Below are 17208 nucleotides of genomic sequence, written 5' to 3'. Positions count from 1 at the left end.
CATGTGCTGCCTCTGATGTACCTGCTCTGTGCCATGGACTGTTGATGCACTTAGCCCCTCTCACGTGCTGCCTCTGATGTACCTGCTCTGTGCCATGGACTGTTGATGCACTTGGCCCCTCTCACGTACTGCCTCTGATGTACCTGTGCCTTGCCATGGACTGTTAATGCACCTGGCCCCTCTCATGTGCTGCCTCAGATGTACCTGCTCTGTTCTCTGCCATGGACTGTTGATGCACTTAGCCCCTCTCCCATGCTGCCTCTGATGTACCTGCTCTGTGCCATGGACTGTTGATGCACTTGGCCCCTCTCATGTGCTGCCTCTGATGTACCTGTGCCTTGCCATGGACTGTTGATGCACTTGGCCCCTCTCATGTGCTGCCTCAGATGTACCTGCTCTGTTCTCTGCCATGGACTGTTGATGCACTTAGCCCCTCTCCCATGCTGCCTCTGATGTACCTGCTCTGTGCCATGGACTGTTGATGCACTTAGCCCCTCTCACGTGCTGCCTCTGATGTACCATCCTCTGTGCTATGGACTGTTGATGCACTTGGCCCCTCTCATGTGCTGCCTCTGATGTACCTGCTCTGTTCTGAACACTGCCCTGTTGCTGTTATGATACTGCATTGTGCCCTGTCATTTGCTGCCTCTGATGTACAAGCTCTGTTCTCTGCCATGGATTGTTGATGCACTTGGCCCCTCTCATGTGCTGCCTCTGATGTACCTGTTCTGTACCAAGGACTGTTGATGCACATAGCCCCTCTCATGTGCTGCTTCAGATGTACCTGCTCTGTGCCATGTACTGTTGATGCACTTGGCCCCTCTCATGTGCTGCCTCTGATGTACCTGCTCTGTTCTCTGCCATGGACTGTTGATGCACTTAGCCCCTATCACGTGCTGCCTCTGATGTACCTGTGTCTTGCCATGGACTGTTGATACACTTGGCCCCTCTCATGTGCTGCCTCTGATGTACCTGCTCTGTTCTCTGCCATGGACTGTTGATGCACTTAGCCCCTCTCACGTGCTGCCTCTGATGTACCTGCTCTGTGCCATGGACTGTTGATGCACTTAGCCCCTCTCATGTGCTGCTTCAGATGTACCTGCTCTGTGCCATGTACTGTTGATGCACTTGGCCCCTCTCGTGTGCTGCCTCTGATGTACCTGTTCTGTACCATGGACTGTTGATGCACATAGCCCATCTCATGTGCTGCTTCAGATGTACCTGTTCTGTGCCATGGACTGTTGATGCACTTGGCCCCTCTCATGTGCTGCCTCTGATGTACCTGTGTCTTGCCATGGACTGTTGATGCACTGGGCCCCTCCCATGTGCTGCCTCTGATGTACCTGCTCTGTTCTCTGCCATGGACTGTTGATGCACTTAGCCCCTCTCACATGCTGCCTCTGATGTACCTGCTCTGTGCCATGGACTGTTGATGCAATTAGCCCCTCTCACGTGCTGCCTCTGATGTACCTGCTCTGTGCCATGGACTGTTGATGCACGTAGCCCCTCTCACGTGCTGCCTCTGATGTACCTGCTCTGTGCCATGGACTGTTGATGCACTTAGCCCCTCTCACGTGCTGCCTCTGATGTACCTGCTCTGTGCCATGGACTGTTGATGCACTTAGCCCCTCTCACGTGCTGCCTCTGATGTACCTGCTCTGTGCCATGGACTGTTGATGCACTTGGCCCCTCTCATGTGCTGCCTCTGATGTACCTGCTCTGTGCCATGGACTGTTGATGCTCTTGGCTCCTCTCATGTGCTGCCTCTGATGTACCTGCTCTGTTCTCTGCCATGGACTGTTGATGCACTTGGCCCCTCTCATGTGCTGCCTCTGATGTACCTGCTCTGTGCCATGGACTGTTGATGCACTTGGCCCCTCTCATGTGCTGCCTATGATGTACCTGCTCTGTTCTGAACACTGCCGTGTTGCTGTTATGATACTGCATTGTGCCCTCTCATGTGCTGCCTCTGATGTACAAGCTCTGTTCTCTGCCATGGACTGTTGATGCACTTGGCCCCTCTCATGTGCTGCCTCTGATGTACAAGCTCTGTTCTGTACCATGGACTGTTGATGCACATAGCCCCTCTCATGTGCTGCTTCAGATGTACCTGCTCTGTGCCATGTACTGTTGATGCACTTGGCCCCTCTCGTGGGCTGCCTCTGATGTACCTGTTCTGTACCATGGACTGTTGATGCACATAGCCCATCTCATGTGCTGCTTCAGATGTACCTGTTCTGTGCCATGGACTGTTGATGCACTTGGCCCCTCTCATGTGCTGCCTCTGATGTACCTGTGTCTTGCCATGGACTGTTGATGCACTTGGCCCCTCCCATGTGCTGCCTCTGATGTACCTGCTCTGTTCTCTGCCATGGACTGTTGATGCACTTAGCCCCTCTCACATGCTGCCTCTGATGTACCTGCTCTGTGCCATGGACTGTTGATGCACTTAGCCCCTCTCACGTGCTGCCTCTGATGTACCTGCTCTGTGCCATGGACTGTTGATGCACTTAGCCCCTCTCACGTGCTGCCTCTGATGTACCTGCTCTGTGCCATGGACTGTTGATGCACTTAGCCCCTCTCACGTGCTGCATCTGATGTACCTGCTCTGTGCCATGGACTGTTGATGCACTTGGCCCCTCTCATGTGCTGCCTCTGATGTACCTGCTCTGTGCCATGGACTGTTGATGCACTTAGCCCCTCTCACGTGCTGCCTCTGATGTACCTGCTCTGTGCCATGGACTGTTGATGCACTTGGCCCCTCTCATGTGCTGCCTCTGATGTACCTGCTCTGTGCCATGGACTGTTGATGCACTTGGCCCCTCTCATGTGCTGCCTCTGATGTACCTGCTCTGTGCCATGGACTGTTGATGCTCTTGGCTCCTCTCATGTGCTGCCTCTGATGTACCTGCTCTGTTCTCTGCCATGGACTGTTGATGCACTTAGCCCCTCTCACGAGCTGCCTCTGATGTACCTGCTCTGTGCCATGGACTGTTGATGCACTTGGCCCCTCTCATGTGCTGCCTCTGATGTACCTGCTCTGTTCTGAACAATGCCCTGTTGCTGTTATGATACTGCATTGTGCCCTCTCATGTGCTGCCTCTGATGTACAAGCTCTGTTCTCTGCCATGGACTGTTGATGCACTTGGCCCCTCTCATGTGCTGCCTCTGATGTACCTGTTCTGTACCATGGACTGTTGATGCACATAGCCCCTCTCATGTGCTGCTTCAGATGTACCTGCTCTGTGCCATGTACTGTTGATGCACTTGGCCCCTCTCATGTGCTGCCTCTGATGTACCTGTTCTGTACCATGGACTGTTGATGCACATAGCCCATCTCATGTGCTGCTTCAGATGTACCTGTTCTGTGCCATGGACTGTTGATGCACTTGGCCCCTCTCATGTGCTGCCTCTGATGTACCTGTGTCTTGCCATGGACTGTTGATGCACTTGGCCCCTCTCATGTGCTGCCTCTGATGTACCTGCTCTGTTCTCTGCCATGGACTGTTGATGCACTTGGCCCCTCTCGCATGCTGCCTCTGATGTACCTGCTCTGTGCCATGGACTGTTGATGCACTTAGCCCCTACGTGCTGCCTCTGATGTACCTGCTCTGTGCCATGGACTGTTGATGCACTTGGCCCCTCTCATGTGCTGCCTCTGATGTACCTGCTCTGTTCTGAACACTGCCCTGTTGCTGTTATGATACTGCATTGTGCCCTCTCATGTGCTGCCTCTGATGTACAAGCTCTGTTCTCTGCCATGGACTGTTGATGCACTTGGCCCCTCTCATGTGCTGCCTCTGATGTACCTGTTCTGTACCATGGACTGTTGATGCACATAGCTCCTCTCATGTGCTGCTTCAGATGTACCTGCTCTGTGCCATGTACTGTTGATGCACTTGGCCCCTCTCATGTGCTGCCTCGGATGTACCTGTTCTGTACCATGGACTGTTGATGCACATAGCCCATCTCATGTGCTGCTTCAGATAAACCTGTTCTGTGCCATGGACTGTTGATGCACTTGGCCCCTCTCATGTGCTGCCTCTGATGTACCTGTGCCTTGCCATGGACTGTTGATGCACTTGGCCCCTCTCATGTGCTGCCTCTGATGTACCTGCTCTGTTCTCTGCAATGGACTGTTGATGCACTTAGCCCCTCTCACGTGCTGCCTCCGATGTACCTGCTCTGTGCCATGGACTGTTGATGCACTTAGCCCCTCTCACGTGCTGCCTTTGATGTACCTGCTCTGTGCCATGGATTGTTGATGCACTTGGCCCCTCTCATGTGCTGCCTCTGATGTACCTGCTCTGTGCCATGGACTGTTGATGCACTTGGCCCCTCTCATGTGCTGCCTCTGATGTACTGCTCTGTGCCATGGACTGTTGATGCACTTGGCTTCTCTCATGTGCTGCCTCTGATGTACCTGCTCTGTTCTCTGCCATGGACTGTTGATGCACTTAGCCCCTCTCACGTGCTGCCTCTGATGTACCTGCTCTGTTCTAAACACTGCCCTGTTGCTGTTATGATACTGCATTGTGCCCTCTCATGTGCTGCCTCTGATGTACAAGCTCTGTTCTCTGCCATGGACTGTTGATGCACTTGGCCCCTCTCATGTGCTGCCTCTGATGTACCTGTTCTGTACCATGGACTGTTGATGCACATAGCCCCTCTCATGTGCTGCTTCAGATGTACCTGCTCTGTGCCATGTACTGTTGATGCACTTGGCCCCTCTCATGTGCTGCCTCTGATGTACCTGTTCTGTACCATGGACTGTTGATGCACATAGCCCATCTCATGTGCTGCTTCAGATGTACCTGTTCTGTGCCATGGACTGTTGATGCACTTGGCCCCTCTCATGTGCTGCCTCTGATGTACCTGTGTGGAAAATAATTGGGGGGCACTACCAACCAGAATATAAGATCCTTAAGTATTGCCCGGCGGTGTCGCCTCTTGAACCCACAAAGAAGTTAAACTATTGAAGAGGCAGGCGCTGGAGACTGGAAGGCAGGAAACAAGGTTTTTATTTTCTCCGGAGGAGAACACAACGAAACGGACAGAAGGTATCGTTCTGAGGTGCTCTAACTGCATCCCTGAGGCCTGGCCTCTTATACACACGTTTATCTGTTTATTGCATGTAACACATTCTCGTCGATACTTTGATGTACGGAAAGACATCCTCAGGATCCCCCCTTTCCCAGCCCGTTCCCACGCAAGGTTACAGTGGAAGTCCCCGCCCCGTTCACAACAGGTGATGATCATCGCGCAGCTGGATATTCCGCCGATTCACGGAGTGTGTGGGGTTTGATCGGATCTCGTAGGGCGGGGGGCTTTGATCAACCCGGGGATCCCTTGCTGGGGGGAAACTTTCTATTGTACGGGGAGGGGCATGGAACAGTATCGGCAGAGCTGGGTGTCGGCCTGGGAACGGGGAAGACAAACGGGCACACGGGGAAAAGGGGTTTGCATCAAAGGGCCGGGGATCATAAATGGGAAGAAGGGAGGTGTCGCGCTGGGAACAGGACGAGGGCCTGGGGCAGAGCAGCGCTGAAGAGGGGTTTTATGATTCGCGGCAGGTGCAGGCAGGGGGGGTTGTCAGTATGCGGGGGGGATGCCGGCGAAGCTAGGAGTGGGAGAGAGGCGCGCTGGCTCTCGGCGGGAGCAGGGAAGCCATGGTGTTCAAAATGGCGGCTGTTTTACGCGCACAAAAAGGTTAAGGAGAGCAAGAGGGCGCCGATAATGTTGACGGTCTCAGTCCAACTTTCAACAGTCCCCCCTTTTCAACATATCTAGCCACCTTGCTTTACTCAATGTCAATTTTCATCAAATTCCTAACTTCGGTATCATACAATGCTCTCATATGTTCGCTTCCAATGTCCACAGTTTTGGGAAAAATACAACTCGCACATAAAGAACACATAGGTGGCAAACATTGAATTCCTAAGCATAGGCCACATATTATAACTACGGGAATCAGGATAATGGTGAGCAGTCTCCAGCCCCAGCTTTTGACGGTGTCCCAGAACCAACCACCAAGCGACCATTCTTCTTGCTCTTGGTGAACTTCCGAAGAGAGTCTGTGAAGATGTTCGATGGCTTTGTACACTGAGGGTGAGTTGTCCGGTATGTATGTACAACAGCTGGACCCAATAATGCGGCATGCTCCTCCACGGTCCGCCAGAACCACATCTAGAACGAGGCGGTTCTGAAGAGCCACCAAACGGACCGCTTGGAGCTCGGCAGTGTTGTTGGCAAAGATGCCCGCTGTGATGTTCATGGTTGTCTCGACTGCCTGAGTCAAATGTCGGATGGCACGGCTGTTTGCCATCGGGCCCCAGAGGGGGACGAGTCCTTTCATAGCATCGAGGAACTGCGCCCCTGTTGAGTCGGCTTGTTCAATGTCTTTGGCTCGTTTTTGCCGGTGGTGATTCGCTGGGGCTACATAAGTCGGAGGAAGGACGAAGGAGATGTAGCAAGTGCCCCCCCAGCCTTTGGGGAGCCAGGTGTAGGCCTTCGTGCCGCAGATGAAATACATGTTTGGGGATGACACAAAGGAAGGTGGATCCGTGGAGTCCAAAGTTCTGGTAAAGCGGCAAGCGCTGCGACCCACCAGCTGTGTCCCAAGTCCTTCTACACACATGTGGCCTGTGACGTTGATGACCGTCAGGGCCACAGTCAGAGTGGCAGCCGTTCGTTTCCGCAGATAGGAGAAGGTGGGTCTGGTTGGATTGTTGAACACCTGCATTTCGATTCGTTCTTTGGCCGGGATGTCCATTTGGATCGAGTCGCTGGGGGTCAGCGGGCAGAAGTGGGTCTTTGTCTTGTTTCGCCCGGCCCCATGAGAAGGATGTGCTGCAGTTCTGCTGGAGGTGGCATTGCCCGTATAGCTTTCTTGCAGGAGGATCAGCCAAGCAAGGCAGGAGCCGTGGACAGAGAAGGGTGAAGGGATGAATGGTATTGAATGTCCAGTGGCATGGGGTAGCAACCCACAGATCCAGCAGTTGGTGGTATTGGTGGCAAGATTGTGCTGGTGAAGTAGCTGCACGAAAGAGTTGTTCCAAAACTCCTTTCGCCTCTCTCTTAGTTGAGGAGAGAGCGAAATTAGATAATGTTCCTTCATGGTGGTAGGCTGAGCAGTGGTTAGGAATGTTTCGTGAGCAGGTGCGTGTTCTTCCATAATCCAGAGCGTAGTCATGAGGAGAAAACAGAGGAGGATTACGATGAAGAGTGCAATTGTCTTTGAGCTATGGAGTCTGTCTATTCTCGGATTTCTGTAGTGGGTATTTCCTGCTGTCTCCGTCGGCTTCTTATTTGGCGCTTCCATCATCTTCTTATCTGGCGCTTCCATCATCTTCGTCTTCAAGGTGCTCGGTAGTGGGCAGGACCACAGACTTAGTTTTAGCTTCTCTCCGGGTAACCCTTGGTAGTTTGGGCCACCGTTCTGAGATCCTTTAACCTAGTCCGTGGCCTACTTAGCCGAAGCTCCCTCCTTTCGACGCAGGAAATACCCTTCTCGAGATGGCACAGTGGGGTCAGGATGTTTTGAAAGTTCAAGTGTCTCAGTATCAGGGTAGCAGTTCAACGATGGTCGGTCCTGGTTCAGGAGCTCTTCTTGGGTGTTGACGGTGTCTGTCGTGGCCAGGGTTGGAGAGACCTTTTTGCAGTGATGAGCGTGCAGCCAGTGTTTCTTCCCCTCCACTCGAAGTGCGGTCCGAGTGGTGATCAGCACTTGCCAGGGGCCCGTCCACCGGGGTTCCAAACTCTTTGATCGCTGAAAATTTCGGATCAGCACGAAGTCCCCCGGCTGGATGGCGTGACCCGGACCCCTGGAAGCATCGGGGATGGCCTGCTGCACCTGCTGATGAAGGACAGACAAAGTTTCAGTCAATTTGTACAGATAATCAGACATTAGGACATCCGGAACGTCACGAATGGAAGTTGGTTTCGGGGCAGACCAGACGCTCATGGGTCGACCGAAGACAACTTCATAAGGGGTTAAGTGATGTCGGGTGGGGGTAGAGCGCATCGATAGCAATGCCAATGGGAGGGCGTCTGGCCATTTCAGGCCCGTCGTAGCCACTATTTTGGCCAGTTTAAGCTTTAGTGTGGCATTGTGTCGTTCGACAAGCCCAGCAGATTGAGGGTGGAAGACTGCGTGGAATTTCTGTTTAATACCCAGCCCATTTAGGATGAGCTGGATAACTTTGGCTACAAAGTGGGGGCCATTATCACTCCATAAAACACGACAGAGGCCATAACGGGGGAAAAACTCCTTTAACAGAACCTTTGCAGTGGCCATAGCGGTGTTGTCACGGGTTGGATATGCTTCCACCCACTTGCTAAATGCGCACACCACGACGAGTACATATTTCAGGCCTTGGCATCTGTCTAGCTGGATGTAGTCCATCTGCAGGACTTCAAATGGGTGGTTTGGGACCCCAAATCCCCCCCGGGGTACTACAGTTCCTTTCCCGGGGTTGTGTTGCAGGCATATTAAGCATTGTTGGACCAGGCGTTTGGCGGAATCTGGGATCTTGTCATTGTGCCAAACCCTGGAGACAAGTTCGATCATGGGGGCTGATCCTATGTGGGCAGGGGAGTGTGCCATGGTTAATATGGGAATCAAGTACGAATCAGGTAGCAACCATTTGTTCGTGTCTTTTGTCCGCCAGCAGCCTTCATCGTCTTTCAATCCCACCCGTGTCCATTCAGTCAATTCGTGTTGTGTGCTAGTCGTTTGTATGTCTCTAATTGTGTCCTTGGCGTCAGTCCAGTTTTCTGCTTGTGACCTGGTCACGTACATATGTGTTGTCGTTCTATTTTCAGCTGTCGTTCGGGCGGTGATGTCGGCTAGTGCATTTCCCTGTCCAATAATGTCTGTCACTTTCTTGTGTGCCTGGCATTTGATAACGGCAAGTTTGTTGGGGAGGAGGACAGCTTCGATTAAGGCGGAGACTAAATCCCCGTGCAAAATGGGTGTGCCGTGTGAGGTCAAGTATCCTCTCTCCCTCCAGAGGAGCCCAAAATGGTGAACCACCCCGAAGGCATACTGGCTGTCGGTGTAAATGTTCGCTGTGGTTCCTGTTGCCAGGATGCAGGCTCGCGTCAAAGCAATCAGTTCCGCTGCCTGGGCAGATCGCTGGGTGATGCGGGCTGTTTCTACTACAGTTCGAGCCGTGGTGACTGCATAGGCAGCGGAAGTGGTACCATCGGAGAGTTTGATGCAAGAACCGTCCACCCACAACTCCCCGTCGGGGTCAGGGAAAGCTGTGTCTCTGAGATCGACCCTACTCCTGGTCTGTTCGTCCGTAAGAGTCACGCAGTCATGTACGGGGTGCACATTGGGATCGTTCTCTGGCAAGGGTAACAGAGTTGCTGGGTTCAGTGTGGTGCATCTTTTCAGGGTGATATGGGGGGCAAGCAAGGTCAGTTCGTATCCAGTCAGTCGTGCACTCGTCAGATGTTGCGTCTTGGTTTGGTTCAGGAGGGTGTCGACTGCATGGGGTACCAGTACCGTGAGGGAATTCGAGAGTACAATCCCCTCACTCTGTCGGATAGAGACTGCAGCAGCAGCTACAGCTCGAAGGCAGGCAGGCAAGGCTCTGGCGACAGGGTCAAGAGTGGCAGAGAAGTAAGCGCACGGTCGTTGCTTAGGGCCGATGGCCTGGGTCAGGACAGATAAAGCGCACCCCTCCCTTTCGTGAGTGTAAAGGGAGAAGGGCTTTCTGTAATCAGGGGTACCCAGGACAGGGGCTGAGCAAAGGGCGTCTCGCAGTTCTGTGAAGGAAGTTTGACACTCAGGAGTCCAAGGGAGTGGGAAAGGGACGTCTTTGTTTAGCAGAGAAAGCAGTGGTTTTACAACGAGGCTGAAGTTTGGTAACCATTGTCGGCAGAAGGAGGTGAGGCCTAATAGGGAGCGAACCTGCTTCTGGGTTTTAGGGACAGGGGTATCTAGAATGGTTTGGATTCGATCAGGGGTGAGTTTTCTTCCATCTTTGGACAAAAGGTGGCCTAGGTAAGTGACCTGGGGTAGGCAGAATTGCAACTTCTTCTTGGAGACCTTGTGGCCATTTTCCGCAAGGAAGTGCAAGAGTTGAATGGTGGCGGTAACCGCTAGAGGGGTGGTGTCGGCTGCCAAAAGGATGTCATCGACATATTGTACCAACACCACCCCGTCGGGTAACTGGACTTGGTCTAGTTGTCTTTTGAGGGCCTGGCTGTAGATGCTAGGGCTTTCCGTGTAGCCTTGAGGCGCTCGGCAAAACCTATATGAGCGGGCTTTTAGGGTAAAGCCGAAGAGATATCGGCTGTCTGGGTGGATGGGGATGGAGAAGAATGCGTTCTTGAGGTCGATGACGGAAAAGGTGGTGGCAGTGGATGGAATCAAGGTCAGGATGGTGGTGATGTCTGAGACCACAGGGTACTGGGGTACCACCACTTTGTTGATCTCTCGGAGGTCGATGATGAAACGGTATGCTTTCTCATCTCCCTCTCCCTGCTTCTTGATAATGGGCAAGATAGGGCTGTTGCAAACGTTGCTAACCACTTCCTCTACCACTCCTGCGTCTATCAGTGACTGGATAATCATTACCAATGCCTTCTCGCCCTCTGGCGATATCCGATATTGTGGGAGTTTTGGGAGTGTTGCGTCTGGTCGGACAGTAATGTGCACTGGGTCAATTAACATACGCCCTACGTCCGAATCCGCTTTGGCCCACAGATACGGAGGTAGAGTGTCAAGCAGGGACGCGTCAACGTCGGTGATGGAAAACATGTGTCGGGGGGAACAATGTCTAAGCAGAACGGGGTTGTCGTAAAGAAACACTCGAACTCCATCTTGAGAACACCTAATCGTCGCTCGGAAGTGTTTCAGTAGGTCAAGTCCCATAATGGCGTCAGGGCTATTGGAGGAAAGCAAGAACGTGGTGTCGGTGGTGTTGTTTTCTACGTCAAAGAGAATCGGGGCAGACAAAGGGTTGGTGGAGGGCGTTCCATCGAAACCTGTCGATGTTATGAGTGAGCCAGACAAGGGTGCCCTTGGAATCAGTCGTTTAGATAACGCACTACGTGTTGCGCCAGTGTCTACCAGAAATGGAGACTTGGTACCCAGGACCTTAGCAGTGACATAAGGGCCCTGCTGGTCAACATAGAGCTCGACTGGATCCCTCCCTCGCCCTTGGCTGTCCTATGCGAAGGTGTGAGTGTCGTCATAGTCAGATTGTTGATATTGGTTCTGCCTGGGTCGATCGAACGTATTTGGTCTGCTTGATCTGTCATTAGTCGCGTCATTTGGGGGCCCTCGTTGTTGTCCCTTAGGTCTCGGTCCGTTTGCTACATCCCTGGGGTCTCTATTTCTGATCATTTCCAGAAGAACTGGGCACTGGGATTTCCAATGGCCAGTCCCTTTGCAGAAAGCGCACTGGTCTTCTCTAAGGTCTCTGCGTCCACTGTAGGAAGTCAGAGTGCGGTCCTGGGGAAATGTAGTCTTAGGGACGTTTGTCTGGTAGTTTCCCCGGTATTGGTCTCGTCCTATAGTCACCCCTTGCAGTTTGGCAATCATCACCCTCTCTTTTAAGTCCTTCTTCTTTTTCTCTGTCGCCCTATCGTTTTCATTTTTCTGATGCTCATAATATTGGGCCATTTGGAGAATCGCTGTAGGTTTGGAGGCTGCCCAACTACTCTCGCTGGCCTGTAGTTTCTGGGAGATTTCCGATGACAGGCCCTTAACATAATTCTGGACAAACAGATGGTGTCCGGTTGCAGTGGTCATGTCCTGGCCGCTGTAATCGGAGAACACCGTTTCAAACCGGGAGAAGTATTCCGATACATCCTCCTGGGGTTTTTGGCGACAGGCTGTTACTATCGACCAGTCCACTTTCTTTTCTGGGATTAGGGTTTTTAATTTCTCTACGATTTTATCTGGGAGGTCTAGAATGGATTTCAACGGCTTTTGTCCTGGTCCCCGTTGTTTGTCCAGGTCATCGAGTTGTGACCAGGTATGTCCAAACAGCTCAAGGTGGTCGACTTTCCGGATTTGCTTCCACACATCAGCTGGTAGACATAACCCGAAGAACAAGTCGATGTCAGCCAGGGTCATGATCGTTGAACCCAGGGCTGTACCCAATTCAGTATAGAAGGCAGTGGGGTTTTTACGTAGGTCGGGTAGAGATTTCCGGAATGTCAGTATCTCTTGCCGGTCCCATGGCTGGTAGACCCAGTTGTATACTACCCTTCCCTTCGCATCTTGGTTGTTTGCATCATCGTGAGTCCCTGTACCCCGAGGAGGAACCCAGTAAGGGGCAGCCTCACGTATCGGCATCATGGGGTTAGATTGCTCGGTTGGTGGTTCGGTCACTACGGAGGCTGCGGATTTAGCTCCCGGCCTTTGTTCAGTGAGGTGGCGGAAAACCTCAAGCGTACGCGTAAGGAGGTCCGACACATCACACTCGCCCTCATCCCCGATATCGACCTTCCGGTACAGAGTCCTTAGGCTCTCGGGACCTTTGTCTCGATATCGGTCCTCGTATGCATTCAAGACATGATAACACAGTCGTACGGTAAAATGTCGTCTGTGACTCCCTGTATACGAGCTGAACATATCTGTGATGTACTCTTCATCATCCTTCCTTTCTACCAGTGTCCTTGCTATTTTGTCGATCCCCGCTCGCTCATCTTTGTCTAGTCTGTTTGTTCTTGCAGGGCCAGCCCCTCGAGTCTCATGGTCGTCTAACGTTGTTGTTGATGCGGGTTTTAATACAAGGGGTTCGGCTGGCACAGAGGCCATTGGGGCCGACGCTGTGGCGGTACCTTCGTTTGTACCTGGGGGTGGCGCGTGCTGCGCCACGGGTTGAGAAGGGGCATATGGAGGGGGCATGTAGATGATAGGAGGACCTAACAGCAGGTCCTCATTGGCTTGTCGTTTCGAGGGTAAATCAGGGTAGAGCATGGAGGGGGTTCTAACCGGACACTGGCTTGGCGTTTCCATTTCTAGTTTCTGTTTAGCTTTCTCTCTTTCCTCTATCTCCTTTTTTAGTTTCTGAGCAGCTAGGTGGGCTGCTTTTCGCAGCTCTTTTTCCAACCTACTCTCAGTTTTCTTTTTACGTTGTTCAGTTTCTTTTCGCCACATGCCGAAGCTGTCAAGCATAGTAGGTGTTGTCTTGTTTTTACCCAGGGCAGTTTCTAGCGTTTTTATTTTATCATCGTCGAAGGATCCTATCAGGGGCCATTGACTTTCTTGACCCTTTTTTGTATATTTATGCCATAGTTTACTATAGGCTATAGCGGTCAATCCATGCTTCATGAACATGTCCTTATTAGGGGTGCCTTCCAGTGGGGCTGGATGGTCCATCTCTAATAAGCGGTCCGGGCTAAACAGGCTACTAATCAGTGGGGAGAAGACAGACATGACGGCTCGTAACGAGGGACTAAAAAGTCAGCACTGCCTATCTTATCACTAGGTGCAAAGACTGGACAGAATATTTCTATTCTACGTTGTTTGCAGGCAGTGAATACCTCATGGATCAAAAATAACAAAAGACCAATAAATAACAATGGGGAGAATGAGTAGGTCCGCAAAGATCTGCGTTACCTACCCTTTTCACTATCTGCAAAAAGGGTGGTCTCTTCCCTGTTTGCAGACAGGGAATCTCCAGGAAACAATAGTTTTGCGAACAACAGTTCAGTTTCAAGTGATTATTGAGTGGGGGAGAAAAAATAAGCACGGCTGCTGCCCTACCTATCCTCCACTGCTTGCAAAGAGAGAGCCCGTTGTTTCTCCGTTTGCAGACAGTGAATCTCCAAATAAATAAAAAGAGCAATACTAGTATTTTTAAACAAACAAGCAATCAAGCAAATATTTCGCGACTTGTCGTGGTTACACGACCTTACCCGGACCGCATGGACAGTTTCCTGTCTTCCGAATCCAGCGCCCGATCGTCCTCTCTTCTTCGTTATCCTCGCGGCACTCCTGATGGTTCCCAGTCAGGACCGTAGATCACTCGAGAGAGGTCTGTTCGGAACCAGTGAAGTTCGGATGATCGGCTGTCAGACGAGGGTCTATCGGACAGACGCGTTCCCGATCGTTGCAGTCGTTCACTTTGTCGTCAGGACCTCTCCCACTGGATCCATGGGTCGCTGATGGGCCCCACGCTTGGGACGCCAATTGTGGAAAATAATTGGGGGGCACTACCAACCAGAATATAAGATCCTTAAGTATTGCCCGGCGGTGTCGCCTCTTGAACCCACAAAGAAGTTAAACTATTGAAGAGGCAGGCGCTGGAGACTGGAAGGCAGGAAACAAGGTTTTTATTTTCTCCGGAGGAGAACACAACGAAACGGACAGAAGGTATCGTTCTGAGGTGCTCTAACTGCATCCCTGAGGCCTGGCCTCTTATACACACGTTTATCTGTTTATTGCATGTAACACATTCTCGTCGATACTTTGATGTACGGAAAGACATCCTCAGGATCCCCCCTTTCCCAGCCCGTTCCCACGCAAGGTTACAGTGGAAGTCCCCGCCCCGTTCACAACAGGTGATGATCATCGCGCAGCTGGATATTCCGCCGATTCACGGAGTGTGTGGGGTTTGATCGGATCTCGTAGGGCGGGGGGCTTTGATCAACCCGGGGATCCCTTGCTGGGGGGAAACTTTCTATTGTACGGGGAGGGGCATGGAACAGTATCGGCAGAGCTGGGTGTCGGCCTGGGAACGGGGAAGACAAACGGGCACACGGGGAAAAGGGGTTTGCATCAAAGGGCCGGGGATCATAAATGGGAAGAAGGGAGGTGTCGCGCTGGGAACAGGACGAGGGCCTGGGGCAGAGCAGCGCTGAAGAGGGGTTTTATGATTCGCGGCAGGTGCAGGCAGGGGGGGTTGTCAGTATGCGGGGGGGATGCCGGCGAAGCTAGGCGTGGGAGAGAGGCGCGCTGGCTCTCGGCGGGAGCAGGGAAGCCATGGTGTTCAAAATGGCGGCTGTTTTACGCGCACAAAAAGGTTAAGGAGAGCAAGAGGGCGCCGATAATGTTGACGGTCTCAGTCCAACTTTCAACACCTGTGTCTTGCCATGAACTGTTGATGCACTTGGCCCCTCTCATGTGCTGCCTCTGATGTACCTGCTCTGTTCTCTGCCATGGACTGTTGATGCACTTAGCCCCTCTCACATGCTGCCTCGGATGTACCTGCTCTGTGCCATGGACTGTTGATGCACTTAGCCCCTCTCACGTGCTGCCTCTGATGTACCTGCTCTGTGCCATGGACTGTTGATGCACTTGGCCCCTCTCATGTGCTGCCTCTGATGTACCTGCTCTGTGCCATGGACTGTTGATGCACTTGGCCCCTCTCATGTGCTGCCTCTGATGTACCTGCTCTGTGCCATGGACTGTTAATGCACTTGGCTCCTCTCATGTGCTGTCTCTGATGTACCTGCTCTGTTCTCTGCCATGGACTGTTGATGCACTTAGCCCCTCTCACGTGCTGCCTCTGATGTACCTGTTCTGTACCATGGACTGTTGATGCACATAGCCCCTCTCATGTGCTGCTTCAGATGTACCTGCTCTGTTCTACCCAGTGCCCATGCTCTTGGGTAGTGTAAGATTATACCCCTATTATGTTTAATAAAGCTAGTCAATCATGTGTCGTGGTTTGTCGTTGTCATTCCTGGTTGTGTACTTGAATTGTTAATATCTTGGTGCGATCGTAAATGCAGTTTCTCAAACATGACACTCCCCCTCCCTACTTCACAGCCCTGGCAGGTACTCCCCTTCCGACAGCAATTGGTGTGTTGGCGTACCTGCGTCGTCGTCGGCGATGGGCCATGACTTGCTGGTGGTGGAGCACGAAGAGTATCGGAAATGCGTGCAGTGCTGGGTCCATGACGGCGATCTGCTTGTGGTGGGTCTCTCTGCAATGTGTTTTCTCTCCGCTGTGGTGAATCCGCCGTGTTCAGGCAGGTTTTTTTTTCCGCAGCGATTTGATGTGTGTTTTCCGCCATCGTGATTTGGAGGACGGTCGGAGACGTCATTCCGTACGGCGGTGTCTCTGGATTGGTTCCGTCCGCCGCGGGGTCGGGTGTAGTTCCGCGGCGGTGCGTGCTCTTCCGCCGCGTACGGACATTTGACAGTGTTTCCCCTCCTAATATGGCGGACGGAGTGACCGCGGCAGGCGGACTGGAAAAAGGCATTTTCCGCCTACTCCAGGCCGGCGGTCGTCCTTCCGTCCGCCATCGTAATCGACCCCGAAATTCTTTGAAATTACATTGCCCAGAATGCTATTGATGCAGCAGAGAGCGGAGACTTCACAGAGGTGCGACGTGTGCTGGCTCTTATAGAAAACCCGTTCCAAGATGAAGAGTGTTTACAGGAGGTGCAGGAGCGCTGGTCACCTGAAGAGGAAGTTGAAGATGCTGCTGCTGGAGCATGTAGTTCTGCTGAAAGGATGCCTATCTATAGCAGTAAACCCCCACTTTGGGCCTCAGAACTCTGTGTCACATGATTTTCAAAATTGCCTTGTTGGTTTTTACCACTCAAAGAGGGAAAGTCAATTACTCTGTAGGGATGTATGACGTTATAACGCATACTTTTACTCCGCAGACCATTACAACGCGACTTTTACTCCGCATACCGTTACAACGCATAGCGCCTTGGGGCGCTGGATAGTGGTAAGTATAATTTACTATTCTAACTCCAGTCCCCGTGGACCCTAGGGAAGGTGTTGGATAGTAAATTATACTTATTCCCTATCCTAGAGCGCCCCCCAGCGCAATGCGTTGTAATGGTATGCGGAGTAATGGTCGCGTTGTAATGGTAGTGCGGAGTAAAAGATCCGTTGTAACGGGTGTATACCCTCTGTAGTGGAGAGTCCAACAATCCTATATTAAGGTACTATTAAGTTGCTGAAACATTCTGTTTGGGTATCTCACAATATAGCTGTGACTTTCCTGAACCTTCGCAGGTTTTGGATAGAGGCTCACTTTTTCATTTTAAGGACTTCTTTCACGCAGCAATAAGGTTTTACCGGGCTTAATGCGGACAGGATTGTAAATGGCATACTTCATCTAACCTATGCACGAGAAAAGGAGATCTGCTTAAAATGGAAACTACTGCATAACAAGTTGCTTCATATTCGTCTGTTAAAAGAAAAAAAGAGGGTGTTTACTGGGAATTTAAGATTTTAAAATGAGTACATACCCAAAGGCAGTCTGTTTTTACACGAA

At 51.9% G+C, this 17208-nt stretch overlaps 1 pseudogene; it reads left to right on the top strand.

Moving 5' to 3' along the window:
- Nucleotides 1-16487, top strand: part of LOC144752764 (protein adenylyltransferase SelO, mitochondrial pseudogene) — a 43895-nt pseudogene extending 27408 nt beyond the window's left edge.
- The last annotated feature ends 721 nt before the right edge of the window (nucleotides 16488-17208 follow it).

Source organism: Lissotriton helveticus, chromosome 5_1, assembly GCF_964261635.1.
Source record: "Lissotriton helveticus chromosome 5_1, aLisHel1.1, whole genome shotgun sequence".
Classification (NCBI taxonomy): Eukaryota; Metazoa; Chordata; class Amphibia; order Caudata; family Salamandridae; genus Lissotriton; species Lissotriton helveticus.
This window is presented reverse-complemented; position numbering and strand designations above follow the sequence as displayed.